Raw genomic sequence first — 14,259 nt, 5'->3', positions numbered from 1 at the left:
GACTATATTTCCTTTACTGTATTTTCATCCCTGTGACTTACTTATAACCAGAAATTTGTACCTCTTAATCCCCTGACTCTGATTCTGGTGAGATTTGTTTGTTTGCTTGTTCATTTGTTTTGTTTTTTAGATTCTACATACTAGTGAAATCGTAGGAATTTGTTTTTGTCCAACTTGCTTCACTTAGCTTCACTCTACTCCATCCATGGTATTGTGAATGGCAAGATTTCATTTTTTTTAATGGTATATCATGCATATATACCACCTTCTCTTTATCCATCCTTCTATTGATGGACACTTAGGTTGCTTCCATATCTTGGCTATTGTAAATAATGCTACATTAAACATAGGGATGCATACATCTTTTCAAATTAGTTTTTGTTTCCTTCAGGTAAAGACTCAGAAGTGGAATTTTTAATTTTTTGAGGCATACTGTTTTCCCCAGTGGCTGTGCCAATTTATATTCCCACCTATGGTGCACCAGTTTTTCCTTTCTCCACATCCTTGTGAACACTTGTTATTTCTTGTGGTTTTGGTATTAGCCATTTTGACTGGTATAAGGTGATATCCTATGGTGGTTTTGCTTTGAATTTCCCTGATAATAAGTGATGTTGAGCATCTTTCCTTGCGTCTGTTGGCCATTTGTCTGTCTTTTTGGAAAAATATCTGTTCAGTTTAGGCTTGGGTCTTACATGGCTTCTGGTGTCTCAGGCTTGAATTACCTGTGGCCTCTTCCCATAGGCTCTGCCCTGATCTGATTATTAGTAGAAGATAGTCCTGGCACTTGCAGACCAGTTTATTAGATTGACTGCCAGGGCAGCTCCTCTCATCCTTGTCTAGCTTGGGGAATCGCACACAGTATTTTGAACAATAACTTGGGAGGATATTTTTTCCCCTCCCTTCCTGCCTCCCACTCTTCCTTCCTTTCTTCATTTTGTGCCACTTAGGGTATAGCAGCTATATTGTAGCTTATAGAATGTGAAGGAAAACCATTCAACTTCTAAGATATTTACTTTCTAGAACAATCGGCATAACTGGGAACATGAAACTAAATCTTACACGGGTCACAGTTGAGTTTGTGGTCATTCATACATTCGGCAAACATTAAATGCCTGTTATGAATCAAACACCATAATGGCTCTGGTCATGGATTCTTCCTAAACACCAATCATTTGGGAAGCAATTTTGCTTCTAGATGAAAGCTGGGCCCTGCTGTTACGGCATCCCTGGGACCGAGCTCCAGCTGACCTTTCAGGAGAACTTGTCTGATCAGGAGTCCTTTTGGTAATTCAGCAACGAGGCCCCTTGTTGGGGGCCAGAGGGGCCTGTGCAGGAAGCTGTCCCCCCCACACGGTTCACGCTGAGAGCAGCGCAGTTACCACCCAGGCCTTCCTCCCGCCCCTGCCCTACCGCACAGATGCCTCCTGAGGTGACCTTGCAGGTGTGCTTCATGCTTGGCAAATCTGAAGGGAACACACTGCACAGACTTTCTCTCACTGCACCTGTCATCTCTCTGGGCACGTGGAGCTTCTTGCATGAATAACGCCTTCATTTATTCCGTGTCAACATTGATATTGACTTCTTCCTACTCGCAGTTAGGTGGTTCGGGGAGCTTATCACTGCCCACATAGGTCTCTCATTATGCTGAGACTTCCTCTGCTAGCTTTTCCTTTAAAGATTTTATTTATTCATTCATGAGAGACACAGACAGAGGCAGAGACATAGGCAGAGGGAGAAGCGGGCTCCCCGGGGGACTCTGATGCAGGACTCGATCCCAGGACCCCGGGATCATGCCCTGGGCAGAAAGCAGATGCTCAACCACTGAGCTCCATGGGCATCTCTAGCTTTTCCTTTATATTTTGCCTTTGAAAGCAGTGGTTATGAATATATTTAGTGTGTGGCTGTTGTGTGGTGCTTTCTGCCTAATATTTCCAAACTTCATTTCCGCAGAATCTGGCAAAGAGTGGAGAGAAGGAAGAATAAGAGATGGAAGGGGGAAACGAAGCCAAGTCTGCTGAGAAGCAGAAGGTTCTGCCACTGTTGACTACTGGAAGCAAGAAATCTTGAATTTTCTTATTGTTTTGACTTTTCCAGGTTATAGTGGCTAAAGGTGGTGAGGAACGACCGGCTAGCTCACTTAACATCTCTGCCCTTTCAGTCTGGCCCATGTGGCACTGGTCTGTTTACACCTAAAAATAGCATATGATCAGATGCTTTTAACGTCAATCAGGAAGAATCAATTACCATTACCTCCTTATAATTTATGCATAGTAGAAAGGGACTGGATTGAATAATCTCAATAACAACAGCAACAACAATTCAAGTGCATTTTCCCCTGGCTTCATCAGAAATCCTGAGTTCGGGAGCATTGAAGGGATAACCCCTCCCTTGTCTGCCCTGAGTAAGAGAGCTGGGTGGTGGCCCTCCTGTTAATGCTTCTGGTACAAACTGGCAAGATATATGAGAAGGAGCCTCTTTAAATGCGTGCAGGTGGCTTCTTGCCTCAGGTAATGAATCTCATTGTCCCTTTGTGTCCTCACATTCATTTAGTCTCTGGCAAACCAATAAGTGACACTGTAGAAAAGGCAGGAGGGCAAATAGGGATTCCTAAACAAAGAAGGTAGTTTGGATGGAGGAAAAAAATAGAAAGAAAGAAAATCCCTTGAAACATTTTAAAAGCAGCCAAGCCTAAGCATGATCATATGAAACAGACATTCTCTTTTATTTCACCATGTCAAGGTGAATTTACTTTCTGGCTTTTCCTTTCTTTAAAGAGATTTTGTGGCCCAGATGTAGCACTTCCAAAAATCAAGACAATGGACATTTTCGATGATCCATTGAAAGGGATTGTTCAATTCAAGCGGATATTTCAGACTGTATTTTCATAATACAGGCAGCATGGTAAAAGCAAGAAGAGTGGTGTCTTCCTCCAAGGAGTTTATGGTATTTGCAAGCACTGCTACCTCACAAAGCCAAGTGCCTTGCCAGCGGGCTATACAAGCAGTAACGAGTTGTCCTTCAGGGCAGATGGGGAAGTGGGGACACACTCAACACCCTGAAGCTCCTGGCACCTGGGCCTGAATGTACAGATATGGTACAGGCCAGCCTAACCCTGCTCAGTCTTGCTCCCAAGCTAAGGGGCCACAGCCATCCCTGACCAAACCTTGTGTCTTGGCGCAGTGGCTAGTGGTTTAGGAAGGCCCCCTGGGTCTAGAAGAACATAGTGGCCTTAGCTACCAGAGCCTAGTCTCCTCTGCCCATAATCGTCTTGTATTTCTCAATTCTGAATTTGCTGCCAAATCAAGCTCTGTGATGTCACCTTGCTGATTAACCTCTTGAAACCCTGGTTTTCTGATTTGTTAAATTGGAGAAAGAGCAATAACATACACTTACTTCTCAAGGTGGCTGTAAGAACTTGAAGAGAAATATGTAAGGTACATAGCACTGTGTCTCTCATATAGGACATGTTCGAAAAATGTTGGATTTATATCTTTCTGTTTTGTTACTAAGTGGGATTGGTACTCTGCTGCTTTGTAAGCATCAGACAAGCTCTCCTTTTAGAAATACTTTCTTTGAAGATTGCACTTAATGTAAGTTTTGAGCTGGCTTTACCTAATAGGAGGAAAATGTGAATATACCCCACCACTTCCCTAATACATACACATGCATAGACACCAAATCTTCCCCCAAAGAGGGCTTGGTTACATGTTTGGCAATTTGTACCAAGTCCAGCCTTAAAAAAAAAAAAAAAAAAAAGGAAAGAAAAAGTTCTATAAAGCAATGAGCAAATTTTATTAGTCATGTGGTTACCACTTCATGAAAGGAGCTGGTAAGCCCAGGTTCACTTCCAAATAGAAATGGTCTTACTCCAAGTCTCAAGTCTCTCCCTACAATGGGCAGATAGATCATCTTTCCAGCGAGGCAGCAGGCTTTCCCGTGCTTAGCCTCTGGAGTCAGGAAAACCTGGCCTCGGTGTTCTCACCTGTAAAATTGGGGATGATGGTACTACCTGGCTCACAGTTTGGTGGGAGAATGGAAATCATGCAGATGAAATGCTTAGCACTGTCCCTGGGTGCTGCTACTTGGTAAGTGAGAGCTGGGATCGTCCATGATCACTGTGTTGAAGATGAGAGCATTTCTGAAACCTCAACCAATATACACTGAAGTTTGCCTCTAGTTTTGAGCTGCAGAGCTTTTAGCAACTATTTCTGGGGCACATCATGGCCTGGCTCCTGGAAGAAAGAAACCCTTAAGCAGCTAATTAGTTCGAGAGAAAAGACAGAGTCTTGTGAAACTTAGACCGGTTGAGCATGGCATCCACGGGTGGGTGGAACTGTTCGAACATTTTAGAACAGCTGCTGGAATTCAGGTTTCAGGACTTCATCTTGCCTGTATTATTTTTTAAAACTTTGAAGAGTTTTGTGGGAACTGAAAACATTTCAGGATAAATGTCTAAATGCAAGGCTTTTGGCAGAGATAAAAAAAATTGTCATTCTGAATTTAAGTTTGCCTTGGACAGGGAAAGACTTAAGAAAACATCAAGAACACAGACATTTATGAAAATTGTATTTAGTCAAGGTTGAAAAGGTTTCTGTCTAGCCTAAAAGTGATGTCATGAAAATTATGGAGGAACATGCTGAAGGGACACACTGGGCAATGTTTCTCAAAGTACACTCTGTAGAACCAAATCTCACGAGATGTTTAGTGACAGGACGGTTCTGTGGTCATGTAAGTTTGGGAAACTGTACATTAGCTCTGCCTCTTGAGATGAACAGTACATATTCACATATAAAAGCTTTCGGAAGTCCTGGAGTAAAGTAATCTATCTTGGTAGACTCCTAGTTAGTAGCCCCCCAATAGCCATTCCTCCTCATTTGCCATCAGAACTGAGAGATAATGGACATGAAGGAATCACAATATTTCCCAGGGAATTCTCAGGGAATGAATTGTGATATTTGTCAGGGAATGAATCACAAAATTTCTATGGCAGTCACAGGACTTTTGGTCTCCTTTGCCAGGGATGAGTATGGGGTGAGCATATGACTCAGGTCTTCTGGTCAATGACACTTTCTTAAGGGGATGTGGGCTTTGGAGGCTTCTGGGAATCAAAAGAGAAATGCAGGGGTAGTGTGCTTCCTTTTTGACACCTCCCTGCTTTCTGCTTTTGCATGAGGCTGTGTGAGAATACAGAACACCTGGAGCTGTGGCCGCCATCTTGTGACCTGGAGGGGAGGGCCCTGAGAATTGAGATACAAGGTGTCTGCCAACCTATTGCATGATACCATGGAGCTGCCCATGGCTATGCTTCTTGCTGATGTCAACAAATATCCTAATGGTTTGAGTCTCTGATGGCTGGGAATGGAATGCAACCCAAAGAAGCCACCCTTTCCTTTTGTTTACTCCAGTGTTTTGCAATTGGTGGCAGACCATTAGTAGTTTCTGAGCATGCTTCCCCTTCTGTGCAGGTGTACTGTTTATTTCAAGAGGCAGCATTACTGTGGAGCTGTCTGCCCACGGGGTCCATTGTTTGGAAGAGCTAGAACCATCCCTCATTGAGGGCGCATACCACATGGGACATACCTTAGGGGATGCTGATGGGAGGGCACAGGGAGAGAGAAGCCCGACAGTTGGGTGCCAGCCCTTCTCCTCTGCTTCCCTACTAACTCAGCTCTTTGAGTTCTAGTTTTAGCATCTGGAAAGTGAGGGGCTGGCCTCCATCACCACTCTCCTTTGCCAGCTCCTGCACCTGGCATCAGTGGGCCCGGGCATCACAGCAGTTACCATTTGCCTCCTGCCTCTTCATTGGATCTCTGCATTTCCATGGTTTCCATGGTTTCAGATGTATGTACTGCTTAAGCAAGATGAAAGCAGCCTGAAAATCTACCCAGGGAGCCATTCATTATTTTATTTTACTTTTTGAAGGTTGGCTTTCCTGATCTCCCCACCAGCCCTCCTTGGGAGTGGGATGGGGGCCACTGGACACCACTGGGCAGGGCTGATTTACCAGGACCGCCCAGCCAGCAGTGAGGAATGGAGTGGCCCTCTGGGCCAGCAGGTGGTAATGCAATCCAAGCCGGCCACACTGGCAGGTCGCCGGGTCAGTGGGCTCCCAGGTCGGCAGTTAGGCCTGTGTGAAAATCCCACAGCAGAATTTGATAGCACACCCGGTTTCAGGTTTCCCTGACTGCTATACTGCCAGCCCTGCTCTGGGGGCAGAGCAGTGGGTTGGGAGAACCTCCTCTGGGGCAGTTCCCTGGAAAGCTCCACACTCAGGCTCTGCAGAGGCTCCAGGACTTAGGAAGCTATGCCCAAGCAGGCATAAGAGGTTGAGGCTCTGTTTTCCTGCTTTGCTGCAAACAGATCCTCTTCACCTGACAGCAACCCCTTCTTCCCACCCAGAAAGTAACAACAGTGAAATGATATAAGGAGGTTTTCTTTCTGGGAGATTTCATGCCCCGTGCATAAGTGTGGAGGGTGGGAGAGGAAGGAAGCAAAGAACCACGAAAAGAGATTTGTTCCCCCAATTTTCCTCAGTTATCCTAAAAGTCCAAGCAGCAGGTTTTGCTACACTGTTTCTTAGATATATGGAAACTGAGGCCCAGGGAGATTAAGCAATCTGCCTGACGACATACAACTGTTCTCTTGATTCTACTTAGAACCACTTCTCTCTGAAGACAGAGCACTTTGGCTGGGCAATAGCCCCAGAACTTGTTCTAGGTTCATGGGTAGCTTTCAGAGTAAAAGAAAGACCAAGAGAATTATAAGATTTTTCAGATTGAATGTGTTCTGCAACTTGACAATTCAGGTCACAGAACTACTGAACATTTCATTAGAGAGGGTAAGGGGAGGATAAAGAGGGGAAGAAGTCAACAGTGGCATGCCCAGCATGTAGACACTTCAGGGCCCACAGGCTTGGTAAAATCAGGCTTCCTTGGAACTGAGGCAGTCCTGTGACTGCTTCCTTGGGCGAGGCAGCTTTCCATGCTGTGACACAGCAGCCTGGCAAGGTGGTTCGGCTTGGTGCTGAACAAATGACATCATTGGCTGAGGCCATCCACCTGGCACCTTCTCAAGAATGCTGGGATAATTTTAAAAGGTGGAGGGCAAAGGCAAGCATGAGAGATGACTCCTCTTTAGGAATCCTGTGTTGACAGCCATCTATGACCTCCAAGATGGGAACCGGTTTCTGCAAAATTGCATTTTTAATATTAAAGGAAGAATCGGCAAGCTTGTATAGGCCTAAATGAATTTCCAATGGTTCAGCAGAAAAGTCAACAAAAGGTTGTGTTTCTTGTTCTAATCCCTTCACTTATTCCGCCAAATGGTTGTCAGATGTTCAACCACACTGAAAGTCAAGGAAAGCCCACACCAGAAGGTTAAACTTTTGGCTGCAGTGAAGTGTCTTAAAAACAGCGGTGTTACGTATGGCTCTGGAACCAGTTGAAAAGCCTTGAAGAAGAGTTTACCCTGTGTGTTTTATGGTGCCTAGGGACAAGTGGGAGGAAGGAAGAATAAAAGGCCTGCTCATTGCTTGGATAAAAGGAGTCAGTATGAAAACCCAGGTTCTTTAAACAAAGCCATGAGTTCCATAGACTTTTCTCCCTGCGTTGCAGAGCAGTAGTGTCCTTCAGAATGAGTTTTGGACTCTCTCTCTCTCTCTCTCTCTCAGAAGTACTTCCTTGTAATAAGAATTCTTACTTGAGAGTTTACTTGTTTACTTGTTTACCAAAGGGCTGTTTACAAATAGTTTTCCACTTTTTTTCCAACTCTGATCAATCAACAGTGCTTTCATGGAACACTGTGTTGAGAAGGCTTCTGAGGCTGTGTCTGGGCTCTAACGCTGAAGGATAAATCAGTGATGCTTGCCATAGGTCTTCACAGGGAAAGAGGACGAGCACAAAAGCCAGATATTTGCATCCTGTGCAGATAAGAACAGTGGAAACCAGTAAGGCTTGAGTCACACTGCATATTTTCAAATCCTGCTGCACTTCTGTAGATCATATACTGTGGGGGCTCAGATTTATACACACTATTTCAGATGAACAACAAAAAAGATAAAGCGTCTTTATTTTTTGAAGGGATCTAGTATTTCTTGCAAGTTCTCACCTTGCTGGGAAGCTGGAAAGGATGGGAGGCAAGGGAGAGGAGGGAGGCAGGGGGAGCTATTTAATTTGCCAATTTTGGGGGTGCCTGGCTGGATGAGTCAGTACAGCATGTGACTCTTGATCTTGGGGTTGTGATTTAGAGCCCCCATGGGGTATAGAGATTACTTTATTTATTTTTAAAATTTTATTTATTCATTCATGAGAGACATGGAGAGAGAAAGAGGCAGAGACACAGGCAGCGGGAGAAGCAGGCAGAGGGAGAAGCAGGCTCCATGCAGGGAGCCTGACATGGGACTCGATCCTGGGTCTCCAGGATCACACCTTGGGCTGAAGGCAGCGCTAAACTGCTGAGCCACCCAGGCTACCCTAGAGATTACTTTATTTTTTTATTATTATTTTTTTTAATATGAAAGATTTTTATTTATTTATTTTTTATTTATTCATAGAGATGCAGAGAGAGAGAGAGAGAGAGGCAGAGACACAGGCAGAGGGAGAAGCAGGCTCCATGCAGGGAGCCTGACGTGGGACTCCATCCAGGGTCTCCAGGATCACGCCCTGGGCTGCAGGCGGCGCTAAACCGCTGCGCCACCGGGGCTGCCCTAGAGATTACTTTAAAAACTAAAATCTTTAAAAATAATAATTTGCCCATTTTTGTGTTTCAGTTTTTTCTCATTGAAATAGTCTTTTTGGAGGTGGGTGGGTAATTTGGCCTTTTAGATTTCTTCTTCCTCACCTTGCTCTTCCACAGAGGGTAGTACCTGGATACATGTAAGGATGGGGGAAGGTCTAGTTGTGACCTTGTGGCTGAAGGGAGGAGTCTCTGTAAGGGAACTGCCCTGGGATTCTGGTTCGGTTCTGTGCTATCCCCATTAGGCTGCCATCTGGTCCTGGAGAGGTAACTGATGGTTTGTTCTCTTGGCTTGGTGAAGACTCCATAGTCTTCCTTGATTGCACTTCTCGCTTCTCGATTCTCACTAATGCCCCAGACACTTCTGAACCTCTGCCTCTCTCCTTACCTGGCCCTGGGCTAGGATGCATGGTTTGTGGTCTCTGAGGTGGTATCCTTGTATCAATTAGAATTTCGGAGCTTCAAATACTATACAAAACTTCAATTCACACTGCCTGAAGCACAGAGGAAATGTATTATCTTACAATGACAAAGCAAAGTCAGGCTGGAGGCACATGGTATTCTAGAAGTAATATGTTCTTCCCTTCCCTTGCTCTTTATGGGGAAGCTGCTCTACCTCCTCAGATCCTGTCACATGGCTGTCAGAGGAAGTCAGTATGGCTTGCTAATGGCCGAGAGGCAATCGAAACCTCTCTCTAAGCAAAGGTGGTGAGTCAACTCCTTCATTCTGGTTGGCTTTCTTTTTCTTCTTGGCGGAACAGAAATCTTTCTACTCTGTACTTTGCTTTGCTAGGGTAATGTAGACTTGCCTTCCCTACACCATTGAAGGGTGGTGGTCCAAATCTACTGGGCTTGGCTCCTGCTTTTGGAGCTGTAAATTCACTGATTTATTATTCCCCCAATACTCTTCATCTGTAAACTGGGGATAATATGGTACTTAAATCATGGAATTATTATGAGGATAAAATGAGGTAATTTATGCAAAGTTACCTAGTATAGCTCCTTGCACACAGAAATATTCAATGTTAGTTTTTCTCCCCCAGTTGTTACAAGAAATATAAAAATTTTTCCCAGGGATAAAAATAAACATTAACATTCTGAAACTGTTTTGAGAAAGATGATGTTCCTAAACTGGAACCAAATTGTCCCATTTTGAAATAATAATTTATTAGTGAATGTATATGAATTATATTTTATGATTCTTCTAACTTTTGAAAGTTATGTAATCAGAGCAGATTTTCTGTAGAAACAGGTAGTTTTGTATGCTTAATTCATTGCTATTTCCCCAGCACCTAGAAATAATAGCTGGCTTAACTTATTTTTTTTTATTTTTATTTTTTTAGCTGGCTTAACTTATAGTAAGGCATCTTCTCAAGTAGAACTGGTCTTGAAATTGTAGGGAATACCTAAAGTAAAACTGTAAGTTCCGGATGACTCTTCCAGGGGGCATTGTTTCCAGTGGAATGTCCTGGGTGTTCTCAATCGGAACGTCCCCAAACCCTTCAGCCTCAGTACACAGCACTCAAGATCCTTGTATGCTGACACCTCCCTTTGCTCTTGCCAAAGAATAGCTGATGCCCCAGGACAATCTAGCTTGCCATGACCTACTCTACAAATATTCATGAAAGGCAGTTTTAAGCCCCTCATAGTGTTACTAATACCAAGGAGTCCTCCATACAAGGGTCTACATTTTCAGATCACAAAGTGCTCAGGAACAACATACTGTGTGTAGTATTCTTGGAGAATTGATTCAACAGAGAACCAGAGAGATCCAAAAGCTCTCGTTGCTTGCTGACTGAGGGCAGCTTTCAGTTTTCAGTGTGTGTGAAATGAACACAGAATGGTACATCTGATGCTAGATTCTGGGGCTGGATCTTCATTCAGTGGATCATCTTCTGCCATGATTTAGCTGGACCAAAAACAGACTCAGAAGACTTTCATGAAGAGAGAAGTAGCTAGCATGCCCATTTTGCTTCTGCAGATGAACAGAAGGTTCTTCTGCAAGGTCACTATGGGAGACCTTGGGACAAAGGGGAGAGCCCCAGTTTCAGCTGAGCACTTGTAATATCCTTATTTGAAAAGAAAGATAATTTTGTCATTGGCTGTCTGTTCAGTGTACCTGCTTGTGGGACAAGGCATCTTTGATTCACTGGCATAGGTGGCGATGTCAAGCCCCTGTCACTGGCCGTCCAGATTAATCCTAATGGGCAGCTTTGTTCTGAAGCTTATTATTGTCATGTGCAATATATGCAAATGTATCTCCGTATCTCCCTCTCTGTCCGTTTCTCTCTTTTTTGTTTTAGCCCCTTGGAAGTATTTAAAAACCTAGACCTTTCCGCATGAGGGAGTATATTTTTGACTATGAAACACTCTAATTCTGTGTTGTCCAAACTGGTGGTCACTATCCATCTGTGATTATTTAAATTTGGATTAGTTAAAATAAAATATCCAGTGTCTCAGCAGTACTAGCCACATTTCAAGTGCTCAATAGCCACATGTGGCTAGTGGCTTACATTGGACAGTGTAGATTATAGAACATTTCCATCATCACAGAAAGTTCTATTGGAAGCACTCCTCTAGATTCTTGCTATTTTAAGTGTGGTTTGGGGCCAACAGTATCAGCTTCAACAGAAAGCTTGATGAGCAGTTCCAGCCCAGACCTATTGAATTTGTATTTAAGAGGATGCTCAGATGGTTCATGTGCACATTGAAGTTTGAGAAGCATTGCTCCAGTTCACCTGGTTACACCCTGCTAAAGACTTGAAATTTGAGCTTTGAAATGGGAAAAATATTTACTTTTTCCTGGGCTCACTCCATGAGAAAATAGTGCTTATTTTGTTCCTATGACTACTTTTTCTTCATCTCCTCTAAAAGGTTTGATAACTATCCTAAGCTAACCCATCCTATCAGGGACGGTGGGCTAGTTAACCATTGTTAATCTCTTGGTTTTGACAAATGTATCATGGTGATGTAAGATGTTACTACTAGGGAAAGCTAAGTAAATCATATTTAGGGGCTATCTGTACTATCTTTGCAAATTTTCTACATGTCTAAAATTATTCCAAAGTGAAAAGTTTGTTAAAATAAAAAGTTAATCTAAAGTATTTATTTGCAGCAATTTTCATGTCTTTAAATTCAATCAAATACAAGCTATACTTTGAGGGACTATTTCATAACACTTGACCAACCTGAAGAATTTACCAGAGGGGTCCTTCGGGGTAATGCTTCCTGGGGGTGTCAGTTTGAGGTGGAAGATCTTAGGTCACAGGATTCTAATGGTAATCAGAGATTGCCAGAGCAGCCAAAGATCCCTCCAGGTTATGGGATTCCAAGGGTATATGTTTCCTCTATTTTTAGAATATTTTTGAAAAAATAATATAAGAGCCCAAATTTTGTTGACAGAATTGCCTCAGTTCTCCACTTGATGAATGCAAGATTTCAGTTGGAAGATAGAAGATTAAACAAGTATTCTTCTTGTTCTTTACATTCTATATTGTGATAAAATTTATATGATTTCTCTTAAGGCTTACATTTAATGAGATGTCCCATTTCCTGAAAGTCCTGCCAACTAGTTACTGCTTTTGAACTTGATGAGTCAACATACTTCCCCTTGTAAGTCCTCTTAATTGTATCCCAAACCTTTATTTGAGCTAAATTTCCTACCTTCAGTCTATTTCAAATGCAGAATTTAACTGCTAGTTTACCTTATTGCCTGTTGAGTATATGGCCAACCTTTAATTACTCAGAAACCTAAAATCCAGCACTGCTTCTTCTATCTCTTTGTTCATTCATGTTGGTTAGCACTTCTCACTCAGGAAGAACAAGGCATATTTTGTACTGTGGAAATGGAAAGGACCAACCACCCAAAATCTTAATTATAGTCTCTGGTCTATGGTATAAAAAAATACCAGAAGAAATAATAATGCAATTAGCATTATTGAATTTTAGTGATCATAACTTTTGAAGCTCATCAGAAAAAAAAAGTGTTATGCAAATTTACCTCTGTCTCTTCCTTATTTCCCTTCCCTAGCAAAAACATTGTAAATTGTTAAAAGTCTTCTGGTGACTGTCACATTTGGCACTAGTTTAATTGGTCTTGGCAAGTGATTTTAGTGACTCATAAGAAAATACTTTTAGTCTCTTTGCTAACAGATGCCTGTGCTAAAAGCAATGACAACAATGTCACATGGCTATAAAATTGCAGGAATTTGCTGCTGGTGGTCCAATAAAAATAAACTTGTATGAAAAGATAGTCAAGAGAAGATAAGATTTAAAATATACATTGTTATAAACATTTAGTCATAAAAGATCTGACCTTTCTTTATTTGTTTAACCACCATATGTTGAAATTGGGAATCTGCATGAGACATCTCAGGAATCACAAAAATTTGAATTTCTTGGTGTGAGATTCATCAAGCACGAAATATGATCATATTTCATTTGAAGCAGTGTTCTCATTTCTTGTTCAGAAGAAGTGTTTCTGACACCATATTAAGGTGATATCCTACTCATGTTTTGCTTTTCTAAAAAATTTCTTTTTGAAAAGGAATGTATTATATTCATAGGTTCTTAAAATTACTATCATTTCCCCATGCATCATCTGATTTGATGACCATTACAACTACATGAGGTACTCTCATTTGAAACATGACAATATTTATACAACAAATGTTTGAGAAGTGCCTGTTTGTCTGCCATGAACTCTGCTAAGTACTGGAGAAACAGCTCTGAATAAGTCCACGGCCTCAAGGAACTTACAGTCCAGAGGCAGATGAGGCAAGAAAAGGTTTGTACTTATCAAGAGCTGTGATAGGAAATGTCCTATATGCCATGCTAGTATCATAGACACAAGATTCATTGATGTGAGGCAGTCCCAGCCTCCTCTTTGTCCCAACCCAAGGAGAACTTTGGTCTTTGCCTATTCTTCTTTACCTCCACCCCACTACTCTCAGGAGGTTCTGTCTTTGCCAGCTTTGATTATGGATTTTTGTGCTTCATACTCAAAAGAATGAATAGAAAGAGACTAAAATGGTGTGAGGAAAGAGGGGACAATGAGTTTTTTTCTAGACTAGTTTCTTGGCTTGACCATTATAAAGAATTCTTGGAGGTAAAATAGAAAGGACACTTTATTTATTTATTTATTTATTTATTTATTTATTTATTTATTTATTTATTTTGCTTGTTTCTTTCCTTTTTTTTTTTTTATTGGAGTTCTATTTGCCAACATATAGCATAACACTCAGTGCTCATCCCATCAAGTGCCCCTCAGTGCTCGTCACCCAGTCACCCCATCCCCCCACCCAACTTCCTTTCCACTACCTCTTGTCCGTTTCCCAGAGTTAGGAGTCTCTCATGTTCTGTCACCCTCTCTGATACTTTCCACTCATTTTCTCTTGAAAGGACACTTTAAAAAGAAGCTTAGAGGTTAAGCCATTATACATAAAGTCAGATTAAGCAAGTTATAAGGGTCAACTTATCTCTAGTCAAAAAGTATGCTCATGACCAATTCCCTCGGACCTGGGGTCC

Source organism: Canis lupus, chromosome 1, assembly GCF_003254725.2.
Source record: "Canis lupus dingo isolate Sandy chromosome 1, ASM325472v2, whole genome shotgun sequence".
Lineage (NCBI taxonomy): Eukaryota > Metazoa > Chordata > Mammalia > Carnivora > Canidae > Canis > Canis lupus.
This window is presented reverse-complemented; position numbering follows the sequence as displayed.